The 10,792-nt window shown below is 34.9% G+C and overlaps 1 long non-coding RNA gene across 2 annotated transcripts in view; it reads right to left on the bottom strand.

The window, feature by feature from the left end:
• Window positions 1–1,071: 1,071 nt before the first annotated feature.
• The window catches only part of LOC149557915 (uncharacterized), a 145,734-nt gene continuing 136,013 nt past the window's right edge, over window positions 1,072–10,792 (bottom strand). For both annotated transcript variants that reach the window (XR_016352423.1, XR_016352424.1), the window contains one exon: window positions 1,072–1,727. This is a non-coding gene — a long non-coding RNA (uncharacterized LOC149557915). The remainder of the gene's footprint in view (window positions 1,728–10,792) is intronic.

Raw genomic sequence — 10,792 nt, 5'->3', positions numbered from 1 at the left:
AAAATGATCTGCAATTGATGTGAAAGAGGATACAAATGATGATAGACATTGTTGAGCTATGATCAAGTTGGCCAAAAGATCAAATTTAGTGGAATGAGAAAGTGGGATGAATTAGTATGAAAATGTGATGAAACCATAGATGCAAACTATTTTTTAGCGTCTACACCTAGGTAACAAGTTCATGATGCCACCAATCATACGTTGTCTTGTCACGGACAATAGTAGCAAACTTAACCACCTCAACTTCAAACATGGGTTTTAGTGTAAGTAGTGTGTTGAGCTTGTGTATCCAAGCTCTAGCTATAGTTTTCTCGTTGCCAACAAATATAGTTAAGGTTAATTTGTTCATGGCATACTTTAAATCTCTCTTTGGGCCTCTAGGCCTTCTATCTTGTATAGCCCTTAGCCATTTCCCTTCGTTCTCCCATATGGTAAACAAAGCTCAAATCCTCCTTCACATTATCACGAAATAGATCCCACTCAGCTTTCATGGCCATAACATCTTCTAGAATAGCAACTATCGCCCTTGCATTCGCCACCTCAACTTCATCATTGTTCTTAACAAACACTAGCATTAATGGTCTATCTGTTGTATGTGTAGATGCTTTAACACCTCATGGTGTCCCAACTGCACTACCGCCATCACTGTGATGACTTTGGGGTCTTCTTGGTCCTGTATCTAACTGATGTATCGCCTTTGTGAGTTGTTGTAACACATCGGCAAAGTGGGTTTGCCCTTCTCTGAGAGCTCTCAAGGTTTCCCTGACCTCTCTGTCAACTTCATCTACTTGGTTTGCAGCCATTTCAGGATTAGATTGAACTCCACCAATTGTTTTAGGTTGTCCTAGCTTTTGGGACGATGGGTGGTCTCCAAACCCCATGTGGTTCCCTGTTATATTGATGCATTCAAGCAATTTTTACTACAGTTTATTCAAAACTTGAAGGAAAAAAACATTTACAAATAGCCTGTAAGAATAGATGAGCAAGAGAAACTAATATAAGTGTTCCCTGTTACTATCTCCTTTGATATTCAAATACATAGGTATCTTACCACAGATTGAAGAGACTCCATTATTACTCAATTAAAACATGTCATAATCGGATTTCAACCCCAATCATATTTCAGACACTAATACCTTTGCCTGAGTCTTGGTATCACATACAAGTTATGCAATCTTGTAATTTACATGATTCTAAATCATCATAAGAGATGAGATACAGTCCATATCCTAACAGAATGGATGTCCTTCTATCTTTGATTAAAATAATTAAACTTGACATTTGTAATGCCGCATTGGAAAGAGAAAATCTTATAGATAAAACAAAATCCTCCTAATATCTAATTTATAATATCTCAATGCATTAACTATTGATATCCAATAATCGATGGAAATAAGCAAAATGGTATCTTACATAAAATAGAGTGGCAGCCACATGAACATCCAGTGCATTAAAAGAGTCATTAAGTAGATTAAGATCAGTATCATTATACACTGGTCTAGCAAGCTGAATCCTTTGGTTCTGTCCACTAATATTCAATCCTCTCCCCCGATCTCAGTCTGTGTTCGTGAGAGAAATTCCCTATATCCTCGTCCAATGCACAGGCTTTTATTGCACTTTCACACAGTTCTTTTTCCATTGGTTTCCCCAAAAAGTATGTTTTCTCTGACAGTTCTCTGAATCCGAGCTGTTTGAGCTTCATAGGCACTTTTGTCGTATTCTTCAACCTGTATACAAATACATTAAAAGTTCTTGAGCTATTAAAAAATTTCCAATGACAAACAAAACTTACAAAAAAATGATAAATTTTATTTACAACACTTCCATATTGAATATAACACTCCTGAAAATTTTGGGATTTCTCCAAGAATTGTATACAAAAGAGCAGATTTTCTTGATCCTACTGATCAACAAACTACTATCTTTTCTCTATTTCTAATCTCCAGATCGGTTCCCTTTTATGTTGTACTTACAGATTCTGGAACCCTGCTGAACATACCAAAATGAATTTTAATCACACATTGTGATGCATCTGATGATATCCTCAAAAAATACATCTGGTTTCACCTCATCATCTTCTAAAAATTTATCAGGACCATCTAAGGAAACCTTAACTTGAATCAATATGGCCAAGACATCTGGTAATATTGTCACTGGCACTTGAAAGATATGGAATGTTGCAAGCACTGTAAATATAGATGTCACAGTTAATGGTGAGTTTCCTATGATAGCACAGGCCGCTAAAACTATTAATGAAATAATAATTGGTGTCATCCAAAAAGTGTGGTACCATATGTCCTATTGATCTGAGACGATGATAACCAATTGAACTCAAAGGCTCGGAGACTGTCAATCAACCCCTTGAATCCATCTTCCCATGCTTGTAATATGATTATATTCATACTATTAAGGATCTCAGAATTTTCTCTGAGCCTTTCATCTTGAGCAGCCATGAAATCATTTCTGCAGATACTCTTTCAGCTGTGGAGGTCTCATCATCAGCAATTAAATGTCGAATATCCCTGAACTCTAAAGGTTTTCGATATCCTAGATTTAGCAAAGAATTGAACCATTTGAAAGTCAAACAGCTAAACAATGCTAGCTTTGTATAGAGGGGTGACTTTGAATTTGGTTTCCTCTAATTTAGTTCCCTGCAGCAGAGGCTCAGTCAAGTCTATGGGGCTAGACGAAGTCCAGTTTCTAATAATTCTGATATTAAAGTAGAAACGAAGAAAGCAGGGTCCACAGGTTGTTATATATAAAATTCTATTCAGGGAGAGAGTAAGTGTCAAAGATGTTTGATATAGATTTTAACATTATTATCCAAAGATCCACCAGGTAATGGCAACTAAGGCTGGTGGTTTCTTGAGATTAAGCTTTAAGGAAATCGCTAGAACAATCCATGTCAATGCATGGATATAGTAAAGAACAGAGTTGTGCTAACTGTTCGTTAGATATATTAATATCATCCGTAAGCAACCTCTATGTTTGCTAGGCCTATAATGAATGAAAGCAAAGTAGTGATTTTATGTAGATTTGATCTACTATAGTGCATACAAGAAGAATGACTTCTTTCAGAAATAATAAGGGCAACCAGAAAAATTATTATAAGCTAAAGACTGCTTGCAATGGCAAATAAATTCTGTGGAAATGCTTTAGACCATGGAAGATTGTCTCTCTGTAAATATCAGCTGTCACAGAAATTATCTCCACAACTAAAACTATAGCCATGGAACCATGAGACTGCTCCTGCATTTGTCAAAAATATAACGAGTCAAGCAAAAGCCAAACCAGACATAAAGTTTACGATGTAAGTGAAGAATATTCACAGTAGTAGCTATTCATAGTTCATGTAGTATTCAAGATATTATATTTTAAAATAGTTGCATATATTTCCGAATTGACTGTCTCCTCAGAGTATAGAATATGATCCAAAACATTGAAGAAAAAAAAACCTTTCCTGAAACAATCTCTTAGATGAAATAGAAATTATTATGGATGTCTATAAATGACTCAAGATAAAGTCTAGTGTGGCAAGATAACATAGAATCTCTGGACAAAAATGTTCCAAACAAAAGGTCAAGTATCATGGTGTAACGATTTCACTATACATTTTTGTTTTGAGATCTCATGTTTTCTATCACCACAGTATGAAAGCCTCCTCCTTATTGTGTGAAAGCTTCTTCTTTAAGTAAAATCTAGTATTTAACTTACCCTCAAACGCCTTATGAAGCCGGACAGAAGTAAATATATAAAGTCAAGTTGCTGCAATAATCAATAACATTTAGTTCCAGCCAGCCAAGTTAACCAGTTAGCACAATCTATTTTAGTGACCGGATCTCTAAGCTTTACAGGTTATCCATAGAAGTATGAGATACACATCTTCCAACACATATCATGTCATTTCCTGTGCTCTATCTTTTACGTGCATAATAAGACATACCCGTGTCACAAGTGCAAATAGAGAGAGTGTAATATAGATGCACAAAAACACAGGTATCCTAAAAAAATACACAGTATATTCATGCAAGTCAACATTTGTCTTCATGACAGAGACTTAATTGTTTTTTCTGAAGGGGAATAGAAGCCTAAAACCCAATTCAAAGGATTTTCTATGCATCCTGAATCTATTATCTTTATTTCAGGGGAAAATGATGTTTGTCAATGGTTGTAACTTGTTATGGTAACTGAAACTGTAGATGAGAAAAATGATTTGTAGATATAATTCGTGTGCTCGCCCCACTGCAACTCTAATCATCATAAATGTGAAATTTGAATGGAAATGTGAGCTTGGGCCAAACTCGTACTGCACTTGCCAGATGATGAAGTCTAAATAAGTTGCAATTATACTGGAGGATGCAAACTATTCAATTGTAGTACTGAAATTTTTCTTAAGAGTATTTAGCTAACTACTTATTCCTGACCAAATAGAATTGTTTTAACACAAATAAAAAGAAAGAGTTAAAAAGCATTCTGCACAAAATAAGGAAAAGTTTTCCTGTTAATATATCTTCCACTGAAATAACAAGAACTAGCATTTACATTGAGACTTTAGCTTGTAGTGAATTTGACACCTGAAAGAGAGTAAAATGTATCAGAAAGAGAACCAACTTTCGGTGGTTGAACCAGAACCATTTATCACTGGGCTGCACAACTAATGCTCCTTTGACTAGCAGCATGTCTCTCATGGATTTCTACAGCAATCTCTGTTATTATGACTTGTTTTGTTCCACGGAACTTTCATAACTTAGACATAAGGGTATGAAAGAGAGCCAAAAGTAAGCATACCACCTTGTTCCAAAAGGCAATGCATAGAATCAACGGGAGATTAATTAGATTCTCAAACAAAAACAATCCTTACAAAAGCATGAAGAAACAAGATTTAGCGCAAGTGTTTTTTCTTGTTAAGGATTACAAGATACATTAAGAAGCAAAAAGACCACAGCAAATGCCCACAATGCAGGGCTATATACAGTTCAAAGAAAGAGTGTTAATTTAAATGAAATGGGAATATCAGGGCAGCACAGAAAAAGCCATTATAGACTCTGAAGGAGGATGAAGGATTTCAACAGTATGTTTACTAACCTGATTCCTACTACCTCTTTGAAGTCATCATCCAAAGACCTCATTATATATATCTGAAAATCAAACTTGGTATTTACCCTATCTTTGATCTTTGAAAGATTTGAATTCTGGACCAGCGGGTTTACTTCATGCAGCTGATACTGCCACTACTTTTTAGTAATGTTGTCAAATAATGAGGAATGGATGATGTTTCTTTCCTGGTAATGCATAATATATTCAATGTGAGACTTTTCAAGTGGTTTTGACGACACTGTAAGGCAGCAATGGATTGAAGGTGGAAGTTGGTAGTGGTGAAAGCCAGAGGCCCAATAAAATAAATAATGAAAAGAGCGTAAGATATTTGAAGTGGGCTGTGCTTGCAGTGAAAAAGTGTTATCCTCTAATTAATAGTATTGTGATTGCATCCAACCAGAGTCACATTATCATAATTGGACAACTCATGAGTGCAAAACAATTTGTAAACATTGATGGACTTCATATCTGCAATGGGAACAAGGTATTGTTTCTTCCCTTACTACAATCATGGAAGATAGTGTCACATTTGTATACATTTATAAAGTTTTGAATTTAAAAAATGCTGTATTTTGTCTTTGCGTACTTTTCTTAAGATACGGAGTTTTAAAAATGTACTTTGTACATTCTGTGCTTTTATTTTCTGTGGTCACATTTTTGTAGCCCCTCTCAATTATTAGACTTTACAAGTCTCCTATATTCATGGATACTATTTTCTGATTAATCAATGTTTAAATAAGTGAAATCTTTATTGGTCTAGTAGGGTGGAGGTAATTTCTCAACATGTGACTTATTAAAATATGTACAATGTGTGGGTTGTTTTGTTGCCCATTAAAATCAGGGGGGATGTGACTGGCTTTTTACAGTAGATTCTTGAAATCACATCTTTGGAGATGAAAATATGAGCATCATGTATTTGGATAAGAAATGTCCCTGGAACAATAGACAACAATTTAGAACTATAGGAAGCATTTGCTGGTTGCCTGCTAGGAACATTCTCATAAATACCTACACCATATTATTTACTATCATATTGGTGTAGATATTTAGATCAGTTTAACTCAAAGAACCAAAAATCAGAATCGGCATGGCCTACTCGAATCGTTAATTCCCTGTGAATCGGCTGTGAATCAGCAAAGTGAAAAATCCATTCAAAATTCAAAGATTTTAACGATTTAAAACATATTTCATGCACCCTTTACTGAATATAACTTAAACACACTATAACATCATCAAATAGAAGCTAAAGCCTAACATACATAAACAATAAATCCATCACATATGTTTAAAAAATTGGTGATTTTCAGTATTTTTTTACCAATTTGACGATTTTTGGGTCCAGTTTCATCGTTTTTTGTGATCGCCGATTTAGGTGATCTAGGCAATTTTTGCCTAAAAAATTGGCGATCCAGTTTGACAAGTCAGCGAAAATTGCCTACTTCACCTAACCGAGTTAGTCTTGCGTAGTTCAATTTTGTCAACATAAAGAGACACTAGAAATAAGCAAAAATGGGATCTACAAAAGCATTTGTTTGAGTGTATGACTTGAGAACTCAGAACTTTACTCCTTGTTTATTAAATTGCTTGATTCTAGTGTCGATGTGAGAGTTTGTTTTTGTTGCCCATTAAAATCAGGGGGATGTGACTGGCCATTTATAGTAGATTCTTGAAATCGCATCTTTGGAGATGAAAATATGAGCGTCTTGCATTTGAATAAGAAATATCCCTGGAACAATAGACAACAATTTAGAACTATTGGAAGCATTTTCTAGTTGCCTGCTAGGAACATTCTCAAAAATACCTACAGCACATAATTTATTATCATATTGGTGTAGATATTCAGATCTGTTTAACTACTACAGCTGACAGAATTAGTCTTGTGTAGTTAAATTTCATCCACATAAAGAGACACTGGAAATAGGTGAAAATGGGATCTGCAAAAGCATTTGTATGAGTGTATGATTTGGGAACTCAGAACTTTACTCCTCATTTATTAAATTGCTTGATTCTAATGCGGATGTGAGAATCGGGTGTGTGGATGCGTGATTTTATTTTATTTTTGGATGCATTATATATATAACGTTTGATAGTATGATCCTTCACCATTGATCAAGACATCTGATAGTTTACAAATATTCAAAGTGAAGTAACTAATAACTAATAAGCCCTCTATGTTCACGATTATGATGCAAATCAGAAAATTATTACTATTTCTGAGCATCCACAACGCATTCTGATGCTCTGGATGTGCATCCTACTGCACTTCCTGAGTCGAAGACCATTTTATCTTCATAAGGATTGATTTTTCTTTATCCAACAAAATTAAACTCTCAGTTGAGCTGTGTGCACCTAGAAACAATTAGGTTACGTTAAGTTGTGTTAAAATCCATCTATGTTTTGTGTCATAGGGCTGTGTTACTCATCAACTAAACATGAAATAATAGGCAGGTGAGTGACTGTTTGCAGAATGCTGGAGTTTACTTGTGGAAGAGATGAATGCAGAATTCAATGTCTGAGAAGTCAATACACGAGGGATCTTAGGTTTTTCAAGAGGTTTTATTTAATTCATTATACAAGTTATCCTGATCTTTCATTACTCTAGATAAAGAAATAGTCATGAAAGTATCAATGGCTTAAATCAATGACAAACTATTTTAAAGCGTTTGCTAACATTGAACATTGGTAATAATATTTTAGGTTTTCAGACTAGCTCAATGTACTGAACCTTGAGGGACTTGGCCTTGTTAGTTTTGTACTCAGAAACTGAAAAGATGACAAGATCTATCATCAGATCATATCTGGCAACAACACATGTACATATAGGGGAGATCTTAATACTGAGGTCTGTTGTGAAATGATTGATAAATTGATTTTCAGACATCTAAGGAATTGGAATTTCACAGTTGCAATTTGTAATTAATTTTTACCAAGAATCATTTATGTCTAACTATGTCAAATGAATTTCCATCCTTCTAGATGCATGGATGTTGCAGTTCTTGAGTATTAGTAAATCTCCCTTAACCTTTGTTAGACACCCAGAATATTTCCTTCTTTTAGCTATTTTATGGATGTATAAGCTAGAAGCATAGAAGCAGATGTAATGATTGAGGAATTCATCTCCAAACATTTTAAGGAATTGGAATTCACAGTTTCAATCTGTAACTGATTTTACCAAAAATCAGTTATGTTTAACTATGTAAACTGAATATTCATTCCTTCTAGATGCATAGATGTTGCAGTTCTTGAGTATTAGTAAGTTTCCCTTAAACCAGAATATTTCCTTCTTTTAGCTATCTCATGGATGTATACGCTAGAAGCATAGAAGCAGATGTTTTTAAAATATCATGATACATTCCAACATATCTTTTCACAGCATGGTCCTGACTCCTGACATTTGCTTGAAAATATTGTGAGTTTTTCGAAATGTCACTAGTTGTCAATCTAACTAATGATTTCAACAGTGGCAATATATCAACATAGATTACATCTAATACTACTTATAATCTAAACATGTGTCGGACATGTCATTTTTTAGAATACTTTTAATGATGTAAAAGTAGCTTTAAAGATTTTTAGCTACCATTATCGAATAGAACTTAGGTCTATTTCAAGCCATGACAGCAATCATTTCTGCTATTATTTCAAGAGTGAGCACAGTTATCTACAGCTGTGAAGACACTTGGTACCTTTAAAAGTGTAAAAGTAGTTTTAAATTTTTAACTACCATTATTGAATAAATGTTAGGTCTATTTCAAGCAGAGTTATGAGAATCGCCAGAATTGCCAATTTGGCGATTCGGTTCATGCATGGCAATTTTTTTGGAGCCGGTGAATCAAATCACCATTTTGTTTTCATGAATCTCCAATTCATGCGATTTGTGCAAAAAATTGCATGAATCGGCCGCGCAGAAAGGCAAAAAGTGAACTCATTTTTTTAATATAAACACATTTTTTTAAATCTTTTTTTTGCCTTGCCTATACCACCTGATGCAAAGAGCGCAGCAGGAAAAGTGGATTCCTCAATATCCCTTACCCACTTCTCCAAAAGAGGATTTTGGTCTCCCTCTTTCTAAGGATAATTTCTAGGGTCTTCAAATTAACCCCCTAAACAAATCTGACTTACCCCAAGACTTCCCAACAACTTGGCTAAGACTTGAAGTTTGATACACCTTTTGGTTTTAGGACTCAAGTCCCTCAACTTGTTGTTTTGGTGGAAACTCACCCTAAGCCTCTCACTAACTCTCCCTATCACTTGGGATGATGTCCTAAGCACTCAAATAGGATGTTCCAACATTTGGTTTGATTCCCAACTCCACACAATGCTCTAAACCCAATTTGGGCTAGTAGGTCAATTAGGCCTTCCTAATTGGTTTTTCCTACTTAACTTTCAAAACTTCCAAAAGACTAACCCAAAAAAAATTATTTTCAAATACCCTTTTCAACTTTACTTCTGATTCCGAAAAATCAAGACTTGACTCTACTCCAACATCTCCTAACCCTTACCTTGTACACAGACCTAATAGGCCTAATTAGGCTTGGTTTACAAAGCACGTATAGGAAAATGGGTGCATAGGACCAATCTAACCCTTTGAATGTGTTTCCCCACACAAATTCACACTACCTACCAAATTTCATGTCCTCTTGAGATGGTTTGATCCTTCAAATGCTTGCTACTACATTTCCCAAGGTCAAATACATAGAGATATTTGACCTAGGGTTGACTAGTAAAAATAGCAAATTAAAGAATCTAACCACCAACCTTTGGAATCTAATAGCATACATTACCAACTTGCTTCCCCAAATGGCCATTGAATTCCATTTGTGAAAATGCAAGTTAGGCCCCCATTTTGGTTGCACGCGCTAGAAATGAGGGTTTCTAATGTTGCCTGTACAAAATTTGTTATAACTTTCATTACAGATATCACACAAACTTGAAATAAAATGCAATGATTGACTACTTCATCCCTCTATCCAACTATGTAAGTTGATCAAGTCTAGCAATCTATACACAATTGTACAATCATAGGAAATAGCGAATTTGATGGTAAAACTCTATTTTTATTGTTCCAATTTACAAGCACAAAATTGGCACCAATTAGTAGCTATCAGCTGTAGGTAGATTGATAGACAGAGATTGTGAATAAGTGGCTAGAAGGTTATCTTAGGAACTATGACTTGACACAATATGAGGCATGGGTTAAGTGGTTATATTTGAGTGATTATTGTTACAATACCACATAGGATCCTTCATTATTTGTGGATATGGCATTGAGTGACAGTCACACGCTAGGACTGGCTACATGAGGGTTTTGATATATTGAGATCTCTTGGTGCAAAGCAACCAAGCAATAACATGAGAAACCTCTCTATAAGGTCATAAGAGATTAGATAATATTAGATAATAGGCTACTTGTTTGGAAAATCCAAAATTGTATGGCTAAGGTATCCATTGGTGTATTATAAACCATGGATCACCTTGAGTCACCATAGGATTTCAAACATTTCTTTTCTATTTGGTTATAATAAAGGTATTAGGATCATATTAAGTCATTTCAAACTTGTCCTAACCGATCAAAAATCTTAGAAAGCAATTAGTTGGAAAAATGTAAAAGTTGTCAATTTCGCATAAATGAAAAGTTGCAATTTTGATGCAACTTTTCAAAATTTGGTTCTAAATGGCCTTGGTCTGTTGTGAC

The sequence above is a fragment of the Cupressus sempervirens genome, chromosome 5 (genome assembly GCF_028749045.1).
Source record: "Cupressus sempervirens isolate cs-2001-9-10 chromosome 5, ASM2874904v1, whole genome shotgun sequence".
In the NCBI taxonomy this organism is placed as follows: domain Eukaryota; kingdom Viridiplantae; phylum Streptophyta; class Pinopsida; order Cupressales; family Cupressaceae; genus Cupressus; species Cupressus sempervirens.
Note: the sequence above shows the minus strand (reverse complement) of the source record. Positions and strands in the feature narration are given on the sequence as shown.